Below are 12,032 nucleotides of genomic sequence, written 5' to 3' on the forward strand. Positions count from 1 at the left end.
ACACTCAGGCAGAGAAATGACCCTTGGCATTAAAAATAGACCTCCTCCCCAGTCAGATGTTTCTCTGCTTCAAGGCAGACAGCGCAAGGGGCATGTCTCAGAACTGGGCAAGTGTTCCCAGACATGTGCCCTACAGGGTTAAAGCATGCTCATTCCTTCTGTAATCCCTACTTGGTAAGCAGAGGGCTCTGCTCTCAGTCTGAGGGCAGGGAGCTGTCTTGGAATTTGTTGTCATAAAAGGGTGGCTTTTACAGTTTGGGGGATAGTGATGTTGTGCTTGGTACTGTTGTGAATTTGTGCTGCTCTGGGTCTAAGTCTGTGCAACGATTGCTGGATCTTTGGCATCTGGGCATCATGTTCACCTAGAAGAATAATCTAAAGGACTATTTTTTTCAATGAGGCTAAGTATTTTTCAAAAAACTAAAAATTAATAATTTTGAATAAGCTGAATGTCACAGTCAAGGAAAACGTATAGAGTAGACAAGATTAAAGTAGGACCAAACCCAGAGAACTTTTGTGTATGACCAGGACAAATGTTTTAATACATTAGAGCATGGCACTGACATTTTTCTATCTGAATTTAGCATGAAAGAAATCAACAATATTTTGTGTTTGTGTGTGTATGTGTTGTGTGTACATATCTATGTGCATTTGTGAGTAAATAAAACCAGAAAATTCCTCTAAAATCAGGTTGGTATTTCTCATAGTCAAATTATGGATATTTATATTTTAATGTTTCATTTTTCTCTCCTTTGATTTATTTTCATTGAGCATACATTGCAGTTTAAAATCAAAGACAGAAATATGATTTATTTAAATATTTTTTACATCTTCCAATTGCCTCACTTCTGTTGCAACTATCATTAAAGACACGTGAAGTATTTGTTCAGTCAGCTCTTTGTAATGTCAAATACAACAAATATTGCTTTTCAAACCCAAAACCACTTCTGATTTTGCTCTGTTCTAATACGCTCATTCCACAGATTGTGTTGTATCTCCTCTTTTTCTTCCAAATTTTGTACTGGCCTTTGAACAAATACAAAGTATTTTGCTGTGCCCTTATTTACAGAATGAAGCATGTACGAAAACATACCCTGGAGACATTAAAGGCTCTGTTAGTGCATGTGGGCCATGAAGGGGCCGAAGGGGAAGGAAGGAACTAAGGAGGAATTGTAGGACACTCTAGCCATTATTGACACGTTGATTGAGCAACATTTATAAATTCAACTACAGGCCTTGAGCCACACTTAATCTTTTTTCTGTTGTTTATTGCTTTGTAAAAGCCAAAATTTCCTCAGACGTGATCTTCTCCATGTGAACACTAAGGCCACCTGTGTACCCATGTGGTTATGTGGATCCTACATAAACATTTCCTCAAATCTGTAAATTGTCCCTGGAGATAGTTTGGATGATGATGATGATGATGATGATGTGTGTGTGTGTGTGTGTGTGTGACTATAGAGGTCACAGAGCTAGAAGAAATGTCAGTACTGTTCTTCAAATTCAGATTGCCTTATTAGCCACAACCTATGAAGTCAAAATAAATGCATAAGTTGATAAAGAATCAATCTTTACTTTCCAGCATCGCTGAGATATACCCATGTCTGAAGAATGCTAAACATTAGGAGGAGCAAATGCTTTGGGATCTGATAGGCATGGTTCAAGTCTGTTCTCTACCACATATTTGTTATATGACTGTAGGAAACAGATCATCTCTTTTTGCCTTAAATTACTCATTCAAAAATAAAGAGAAAAAAAAGATAAAATAAAAAATTAAAGGGTATAGGAAATATATTTAATAGGGGGAATTCAAGAGAGTTAAGATGTGTTAGTATGTGCTAAGTATAAATGTGTTAATAGCTGCTAAGCATACATAATAGTATCTAACACTAAGGGCCCCCAAAATATTAGGTATTAAGAAGGCTATCCTCATCTTCACCAATCCTACATCAGATAGACGGCTAATATCCAATATATATAAAGAACTCAAGAAGTTAGACTCCAGAAAACCAAACAACCCTATTAAAAATGGGGTACAGAGTTAAACAAAGAATTCTCACCTGAAGAACTTTGGATGGCGGAGAAGCATCTTAAAAAATGCTCAACTTCATTAGTCATTAGGGAAATGCAAATCAAAACAACCCTGAGATTTCATCTTACACCAGTCAGAATGGCTAAGATTAAAAATTCAGGAGACAGCAGGTGTTGGAGAGGGTGTGGAGAAGGAGGAACACTCCTCCACTGCTGGTGGGGTTGCAAATTGGTACAACTACTCTGGAAAGCAGTCTGGCGGTTCCTCTGAAAACTGGGCACCTCATTTCCAGAAGATCCTGCTATACCACTCCTGGGCATATACCCAGAGGATTTCCCACCATGTAATAAGGATACATGCTCTACTATGTTCATAGCAGCCCTATTTATAATTGCCAGAAGCTGGAAAGAACCCAGGTATCCCTCAACAGAAGAGTGGATGCAAAAAATGTGGTATATCTACACAATGGAGTACTATTCAGCCATTAGAAACAATGAATTCATGAAATTCTTAGGCAAATGGATGGAGCTAGAGAACATCATACTAAGTGAGGTAACCCAGACTCAAAAGATGAATCATGGTATGCACTCACTAATAAGTGGATATTAACCTAGAAAACTGGAATACCCAAAACATAATCCACACATCAAATGAGGTACAGGAAGAAAGGAGGAGTGGCCCCTTGTTCTGGAAAGACTCAGTGAAGCAGTATTCGGCAAAACCAGAACAGGGAAGTGGGAAGGGGTGGGTGGGAGGACAGGGGGAGAGAAGGGGGCTTATGGGAATTTTGGGGAGTGTGGGGCTAGAAAAGGGGAAATCATTTGAAATGTAAATAAAAAATTATATCGAATAAAAAAAAAGTGATTGTGAAAAATCCAGACTGGGCAAATGTGGCTGTAATTTTACTAAACTTCTGCTTATATGGTCTTTGGTGGTTAGCTCCGATTTGGAGAATTAAAATAAAAAGTAAAAAAAAAGAAGAAGGCTATCCTCAACAATACCTCGAGTACCACATACATCTGAGGCTCCTGCACAGCCCTCTCAAGGAGGAAAATACCAAGCAGACCTGTCAACTCTGAGGAATAAATATTCTCAGTTCTCTGTATCAGTGTGTGTGTGGTGACACTTCATGTCTGTATCAAGTCACCTAGATTCACTTTTCATCAGCAGGATCAAGTCTCTCTTTCCTTGTCCTTACTCTCGGCCTTACTTAGGACTGGGATATCCCACCTTGCAAGTGAAGATTGCGTAATGTATTCTTTCAGAGCGGACATCCACATGTTGGGATTATGCCTTATGGAAAGAACTAGAACAATGATAACAACGGCATGGAAGCTGGGCTGACCTAATTGGTTTACTATTCTTGCTAGCCTCTTGAATATTGATAGATCTCCATACGTCATTAAACGTATTGCCTCTAGGCCAGTAGGACGGAAAGAGCTTCCTATGTTTACTTCTAATAGAATTTCCATCCTATATTTTCTTTGCCAAAGAGAAATTGTTGCTAACCAAGTAGAGAAAGAAACCTAGATGTAGGCTGATGTTTCACAATCAGAAAAAAATTATTCTTGGTTGTTCTCTCCATATGCTGTAAGAATATCTTTTCTGTGATTTGTAGATTTTGTAACTTTTAATGGATCTCTGGGTGCATTATGGCATGTAAATTAGGTCCTCGGGTATATTAATAACCAATGGCAACTCTAATAAACACATTCCTGGATGATCTGCTAGTGTAGCACTCTATCTTGCCCCTCTGACAGGGGATCTCCACGACTACCCATGTCCACCTGACCGGAGCCCAGGAAAACTGCTGCAGTGTGTCCTTAGCCAGTCTGCTCCATTGCCATCTGTCAAGCCAACAGTTATGTGTTTTATTCTTATCTGTCTACTCTTTAATAGGCCCTTGGAAAATGAAGACATTTCAGACCTGTTTGGGGCAGAAAGAGATGGCCTGAGTTTTAAAACATAGCTCAGTTCACTACCAAACACATTTTCTCCTCCTGCAGGAACTGCTTTTCATCCTCCATCTTTCCCGCTAAGGAGAACAGAGGCTAATTTAGGAGCCTCTTTATGCCTGTACATATTCAGCCAGAGGGGTCAGTGTTGATTGATGCAAGACACTCTGTCCTCCAAGAGCTTGCCAGGTCCCTGCTGGTCTCCAGCAGCCACGCCAGTAACTCACCCTTTCGTGCCTGTGTGTTCCTGTACCTCCAGCAAGAAGCGGTCAGTAAGCAGCAGAGGCAACTTCTGTGGCCTTAGATCACTAATAAACACCTCACACCACCACCGCAGAGCCTTCGACAAAGATTATTTCTCAGCAGATAGATGCCAAGCCCTCACAGCTCAGCTCACACACCTCACAAGCACAGCTGGGTAATGTCCACAGGTACCTAGTAATCTTCCGCTCTCTGTGCCGCAGAAGAATGTCACTTCTCTCCTCACGGCTGCTAGGATCTGTACTTGGTGATGTCACAGGGTAGGAAAAGCAGCTTATGCCATCCATCTCTTGGATATAGTGAACACTCAAAGAGGTGTCCACTTTATTTCAGGGTGGTTGTCACATATTCTGTCCAGGTCTTTCTGGTACCACAACATGTGTGTGTGCCCTTCCCATAGCACTGCGATGGCTCCTATGTAGATGGTAAGGAAGATAAAGTCACTTAAAAAAAAACATGATAAGAACACAGAAAGGGTTAGAGGTGCCCACATCTCTGTTTTCAGCATTTATCTCCTACAGGAAAGGAATGGCAGGCTAGCAGAAATGCTCTCTGTAGACTCATCTAACGTGAGTATTAAATACTGAGCTAGGTACCTATCTGTAGTATCAGATGATGACCCACTGGTTGCTGCCTTACATGGTTTCCAGCTGAGCTATTCTGTAGTGATCACAGCATTGTAAAATGAGCTACCTCCTCTCAATAAGACTTATCAAGAACTGGCTGTGGTGGATCCAGACACTAAAATTGAAAAAGAATTACTATTTTTTTCTACTATAAAAATTACTAAAAAAAAAAAAAGTCCTTGAAAATAATTTTTAACAACGTTGCTTTCAATGGGATGCTATTTCTCAAACACTTTTGTTGGATCTGCACCCCAGTCTCACATCTCTGCGAACATCCTTTCATATAGTTTTTGATAATAACAAATCTCTGTACCTCACTCAAACACTACAATCAGAAAGGGAAATGTACTGTCCTCGAATTATCAGTGAAGAAATTGAGGATTTTAGATGAGCTTTGCAGGGTGTAAATCAGTAATTTTAACCTAGGTAATTGTTTGTAACCCAAATTGTTCATGATCTCCTATCCCCATTTGCTATGGGGAACTCATTGTCTTTCTCTGGAGAACCACAGAAGACACATCATATGTCTTTATAAGCTTCCCGGCCTCGCCTAAGGACAGAAGTCAGTTGCTAGCCAGTGGCTGAGGCCAATGAAACCTTGTCCAAGCCTTTGTACGACTGCAAAGCTAGTCTACTTTCAGAAGCAGGACTCCTACAGAGATACTGTCTGTGTGCTGACACTCTCACAGTTTTGTTGTGCTTGTTTGTTTTTGTTGGCCTAGAGAGCTAGCAGCAGGGCAGCAGGCTGATGTTCAGCCAAGGGGCGGTCTGTTCACGCCCCGCCCTGGGATGAGGTGTTGCACCAAGTTAGCTGTAGCTTGAAAGGATGGCTGCTGCAGTCTTGCCTGCTTTCCATTTTGTTATTCCCGAGACAGTAAATAAAGGCCTGTTCTGTTGTGTCCAAAGACCCTTTTCAGGAGACTTGCTTTGTCATGGAAGTCTCCTGTGTTTCCTTACTCGATCTTAGTCTGAGGCTTGGCGGTTTTTAATTAAATTAGAACAGAGAAAGGGGGTGGAGAGAGAGAGAGAGAGAGAAGAGGAGAGGAGACAGACACAGAGACTGAGAGACTGAGAGACAGAGAGACACACAGAGAGAGACAGAGACAGAGAGACGGAGACAGAAACAGAGAGACAGAGAGGAGAGAGCAGGAGAGGGGAGATGGGGAAGGAAGGGGAGGGAAAAGGGATAGAAGGGAAGGGAAGGGGACAGGGAAAGGGAGAAGAGAGGAGAGGAGAGAAGAGGAGAGGAGAGGAGAAGGAAGGAGAGGAGAGGAGAGGGGAGGGGAGGAGAAGGGAGGGAAGGAGAGGGGAGGGGAAAAGAGGGGAGGGGAGGAAAGGGGAGGCAAAGAGAGGGGAGGGGAGGGGAGGAGAGGAGAGGAGAGGGGAGGGGAGGGGAGGGGAGAAGAGGAGAGGGGAGGGGAGGGAAGGGGAGGGAAGGAGAGGGGAGGGGAGGGCAGGGGAGTGGAGGAGAGGGGAGGAGAGGGGAGGAGTATAGATATTTATCCAAAGTAAGTAGTGAGGGAGTGCTATTCAGCCATTAGAAACAATGAATTCATGAAATTCTTAGACACATGGATGGAGCTGGAGAACATCATCCTAAGTGAGGTAACCCACTCTCAAAAGAACACACATGGTATGTATGCACTCACTGAAAAGCAGATATTAGCCTAGAAGCTTGGAATACCCAAGTCACAACTCACATATCAAATGATTCCCAAGAAGAAGGAAGGAGTGGCTCCTGGTTCTGGAAAGGCTCAGTGAGGCAGTATAGGGGAATACCAGGGCAGGAAAGGGTGAAGGGGTGGATGGGGGAACAGCAAGAGGAAAGGGGGCTTATGGGACTTTGGGGGAGGGGGATCCAGGAAAGGGAAATCATTTGAAATGTAAATAAAGACTATATTGAATAAAGAAATAAACAGAAGAAAAAGAAAGGCCAAACTGTTGCTGACAGAGATCAGTGTGTGTGCTGTTGTCACATACAGTGTGTGTGATGTTGTCTAATACAGTGTGTGTGCTGCTGTCTCATACAGTGTGTGTGTTATTGTCTCATACAGTGTGTGTGTTATTGTCTCATACAGTGTGTGTGTTGCTGTCTCATACAGTGTGTGTGTGCTGCTGTCTCATACAGTGTGTGTGCTGCTGTCTCATACAGTGTGTGTGCTGTTGTCACATACAGTGTGTGTGATGTTGTCTAATACAGTATGTGTGCTGCTGTCTCATACAGTTGTGTGTGTTATTGTCTCATACAGTGTGTGTGTTGCTGTCTCATACAGTGTGTGTGTGCTGCTGTCTCATAAAGTGTGTGTGCTGTTGTCTCATAAAGTGTGTGTGCTGTTGTCTCATACAGTGTGTGTGCTGTTGTCTCATACAGTGTGTGTGCTGCTGTCTCATACAGTGTGTGTGCTGCTGTCTCATACAGTGTGTGTGTGAGCTGTTGTCTCATACAGTGTGTGTGTGCTGCTGTCTCATAAAGTGTGTGTGCTGTTGTCTCATACAGTGTGTGTGCTGCTGTCTCATACAGTGTGTATGTGAGCTGTTGTCTCATACAGTGTGTGTGTGCTGCTGTCTCATAAAGTGTGTGTGCTGCTGTCTCATACAGTGTGTGTATTATTGTCTCATACAGTGTGTGTGTTGCTGTCTCATACAGTGTGTGTGCTGTTGTCTCATACAGTGTGTGTGCTGCTGTCTTATACAGTGTGTGTGCTGTTGTCTCATACAGTGTGTATGCTGATGTCTCATACAGTGTGTGTGTGAGCTGTTGTCTCATACAGTGTGTGTGTGCTGCTGTCTCATACAGTGTGTGTGCTGCTGTCTCATACAGTGTGTGTGTGAGCTGTTGTCTCATACAGTGTGTGTGTGCTGCTGTCTCATAAAGTGTGTGTGCTGTTGTCTCATACAGTGTGTGTGCTGTTGTCTCATACAGTGTGTGTGCTGCTGTCTCATACAGTGTGTATGCTGCTGTCTCATACAGTGTGTGTGTGAGCTGTTGTCTCATACAGTGTGTGTGCTGCTGTCTCATACAGTGTGTGTGCTGCTGTCTCATACAGTGTGTGTGCTGCTGTCTCATACAGTGTGTATGCTGCTGTCTCATACAGTGTGTGTGTGAGCTGTTGTCTCATACAGTGTGTGTGTGCTGTTGTCTCATACAGTGTGTGTGTGCTGCTGTCTCATACAGTGTGTGTGTTGCTGTCTCATACAGTGTGTGTGATGCTGTCTCATACAGTGTGTGTGCTGCTGTCTCATACAGTGTGTGTGTTGTTGTCTCATACAGTGTGTGTGCTGCTGTCTTATACAGTGTTGTGTTGTTGTCTCATACAGTGTGTGTGCTGCTGTCTCATACAGTGTGTGTGCTGCTGTCTCATACAGTGTTATGTTGTTGTCTCATACAGTTTGTGTGCTGCTGTCTCATACAGTGTGTGTGTGCTGTTGTCTCATACAGTGTATGTGTTGTTGTCTCATACAGTGTGTGTGTGCTGCTGTCTCATACAGTGTGTGTGCTGCTGTCTCATACAGTGTGTGTGCTGCTGTCTCATACAATGTGTGTATGCTGCTGGCTCATATAGTGTGTGGCTGTGTGCTGCTGTGTCATACAGTGTGTGTGCTGCTGTGTCATACAGTGTGTATGCTTCTGTCTCATACAGTGTGTGTGTTGTTGTCTCATACAGTGTGTGTGCTGCTGTCTCATACAGTGTGTGAGCTGCTGTCTCATACAGTGTGTGTATGCTACTGGCTCATACAGTGTGTGTGCTGCTGTGTCATACAGTGTGTGTGCTGCTGTCTCATACAGTGTGTGTGCTGCTGTCTCATACAGACACAAGGCAGAAGAGAAAGCCTATGAACAGTGAGATTAGAATCATTCGTTTGAAATTCTGCCTGAATAATTTATACCGAGGTTAAGCAGAAAAATGTTCTAAATCTAGGTCTGAGTTCCTCTGGCTCTTCGACCATGACTTAGCTTCTTTATGGTTAAATCCTGATGCAGGTCTGAGATGGGCTACTGAATGTATCTCTCCAATGCTGCCTTCCTGCCGGTTTTTTTTTTCTAACAAGGTCTGCCAAAAGTAGAGCAGGAATTGAGCTCTGGATTCTACCAGGAATATCCTTAGTTTCATTGTAATGTGGGTGGATAAAAGAATAGAAAATGAGTGACTTCTTGCAATCCCTGATCTGATATCCCCAATGTCAGTCCAGTGGTTCAAAAGCAAATGACAGGAGAGAGCTTGGAATAGGTTGCACCAGGAGGAGTGAGTAGGATCAGAATCCTCATTGTCCTATGAGAAAAGGCTTGCAACCACCCATTTCATCACCCCAAATCACATCCCTTCCTTGAAACCCTTCCACCTCAATGTGCCCTCCTCACAGCTGACTGTGCTTTGCTATTCCTTCTGCTGCTCTAAAGATTTCTCTCTCTGGGGGCATCACTAAGACACTCAAGATTTCTTCAGAATACATCTTGTTGGGCTAGGATCATATCTCAGTTGGTAAAGGTTTGCGGCTCAAATGTAAGGACCTGAGTTGGATTCCCAGATTTCATGTCAAAAGACTAGGGCTGGTAAAATGAATTTATAATCCCAGTTCTGGGGAGGCAGAGACAGGATGATTGTTAGGGCTCTTGGCTTTGTCTCAAGAATAATAAAAATGGCTTCAGAAGAACAGCATTTGAGCTTGTCATCGACGTGCACACGTGAGTGTGTATGTGTGTGCTACACACTTGTAAACTGCCTTCCATGCACTTGCACAGCTCCATTCTTATAAATGTTTCTTTTGAAAAGTTAAAATACTATTTGCTCATGAAGTAGGTTTCTAACATTGACCTGCATTCTAGTTTCTATTCCCAAGCATACATAAAGAAACATGAAGTTACGAAGGAGCCGATGGCTATATGGCAACTCCTTTGATTAAACAAACAAAAAGAGTAAGCATTCAAGAAGGATCTGTTGGAAGTATCTCTTAAAGCCATTATTTTTAGCTGAACACTGTTGTGACTATTTCCATGGCTAAGCCACGAATATGTTTTCTGCAGAAGCCTGGTCAGCTAGTAGCCTTAATTAACTTTCAAATAGAGAAGGCTGCGGTTTACCACTTATTAAATATCCACCACAACAACTTCCAGTTTTATCCTCCACACCTCACTTAATCAAGACACCTCAAGGAGCTCACAATGTGGAACTGCCAGCAATTTAAATGCATGATCTATACAATGATCAGACAGAGCTCCAAGGCTTAGGGAGAAACTCCACAAGATCTAGGCAGCAGCAGCGTGTGAATGTATATCTCCTAAACAGAGGCAGAGGGGCTCCTCAAGCAAGAGGAGTCAAACAAGCCATCCTTGATCATTCATAAGAATTCAAAAGGTGTAAATTTTGCCTGCTGGATACTGACCATTAGAACATTCTAGGGTCCTTATTTCTGGTACTCTTGCAGAAGGTGGGGAAGTGAAATTTAGCATATTAAGAAGAAGGAAGAAGACCACCCTAGTGTTCAAGAGTTTTAAACAGTGCGCTCATTAGATAGGGAAGAAGGCATAAAATTACTCATTGAGCTAATCTACTCAGTACAGCTTACACGTAGCCTCTGCCAGATATTGCGCCGGGCATTGTATTCACCAGGGAGATGATGCAGTTTGAGATTCAATCGAGACAGAATTAGCTTTTGTGATTAGCTAGGCTGAGTGGCTAAGGAAAAGTAGTAATGATATCATTATTCCTTCCACCTCTCATACAGTATCCAGCCACACACCCATGCACACACTCATATATCTGTTAGGACTTAAATGGTGAACCTTCAGTTTATATTGTAAATTTTCTAGGGAAAAAATGAATTTGTGCTGAAATTCCTCTCTGTGTAAAATTGTCTTGGAATTTGAAGGGTTTTTTTTTCTTTTTCCTTCTATAAAGAGACCATGTGAAAAGGTTCAGAGAAAAAAAATGACTAGAAAGATATATAAAAATGCAAATTTTTCTAAACTTCAGCCTTGGGTGGACTGAAGCAGAAGTGAGGACTTCAACAAAGCAGTAGAAAAAGATGACAGCTCAGAGTTTCAAAAATTTAAGACAGCAGCAGGATTAGACACTTTGGGTTGTCTTCGCACACATTTCTTACGGGAGTTAATTCCATTTGACATGCAAGACCAAAGCGAGATTACAGAGGCATAGCCCCATGGCGAGGTGTATGCTGTAGCTAAAAGCTGGGATTTGAATAATTGTGCAGGCTTACTCTAAGAATCAGGCAAGAACAGAATGAATGGATTATTACAAGCAACTTTGTACATTTTTAACTGCTGGACTTAATAAAATACCCTCCGTGTGAGAACAGTGTTATGGTAGTCTGCACTTCCTCTCGTTGAAGTTTGTAGTAGAATCTATCAAAACTGAGGAAAAACAGAAGCTGTTCTTTGAAAAAAGGGGGAAAGAAAAGAAAAGAACGGATTTATAATGAATAACTGAGCTGGGTCATGCCTATATGGTTTACAGAGAAATACAAAATTGAAGACCTTGAGATGAATGTATTAAAGGTCCTCCAAAGTTATATGGAATTCATTTCCTATGCCAAGAAGGTAGAAGAAAGTGGGAAGTGGGGTTCATGGAGAGTGGACCCCAAAAAGAATTTTTGCTTCACTAGTTCACCTCATCAGGAAGGTCGTTTATTAAGAGAGATTACAAACCCACATGTAGTGTGAATGAATGTGTGTGAGTGTGTGTGAGTGTGTGTATTAGTGTGTGTGAGGGAGTATGTGTATGTGTGTACAAGTGTCTGTGTGAGAGTATGTGTGAGTGTTTATGTGTGAGTGTGTGTGTAAGAGAGTATGAATGAGTGTTTGTGTGTGAGTATGTGATTGTGTGTGTGTTTATGTGTAAATATGTGTGTGAGTGTGTGTGTAGTGTGGGAGAGCATGTCCATCTATGTGCATGTGTGAGAGTATGAGTATGTGTGTGAGCGTTTATGTGTGAATGTGTGTGTGTTTATGTGTAAATGTGTATGAGTGTGTGTTTATATGTAAATGTGTGTGTGTGAGTATGTGTGTGTGTGTGTATGTGTGTGTGTGTGTGTGTGAGTGTGTTGCTTTCCTTCTATACTGTGAATCGACAGGTCTGTAAAAAGGAGAAAGAATAACAGATATAAAGACTTTTCTGTGCCTCATCAACTATGGGGTAAGAG

Source organism: Apodemus sylvaticus, chromosome 11, assembly GCF_947179515.1.
Source record: "Apodemus sylvaticus chromosome 11, mApoSyl1.1, whole genome shotgun sequence".
NCBI classification, from domain to species: domain Eukaryota; kingdom Metazoa; phylum Chordata; class Mammalia; order Rodentia; family Muridae; genus Apodemus; species Apodemus sylvaticus.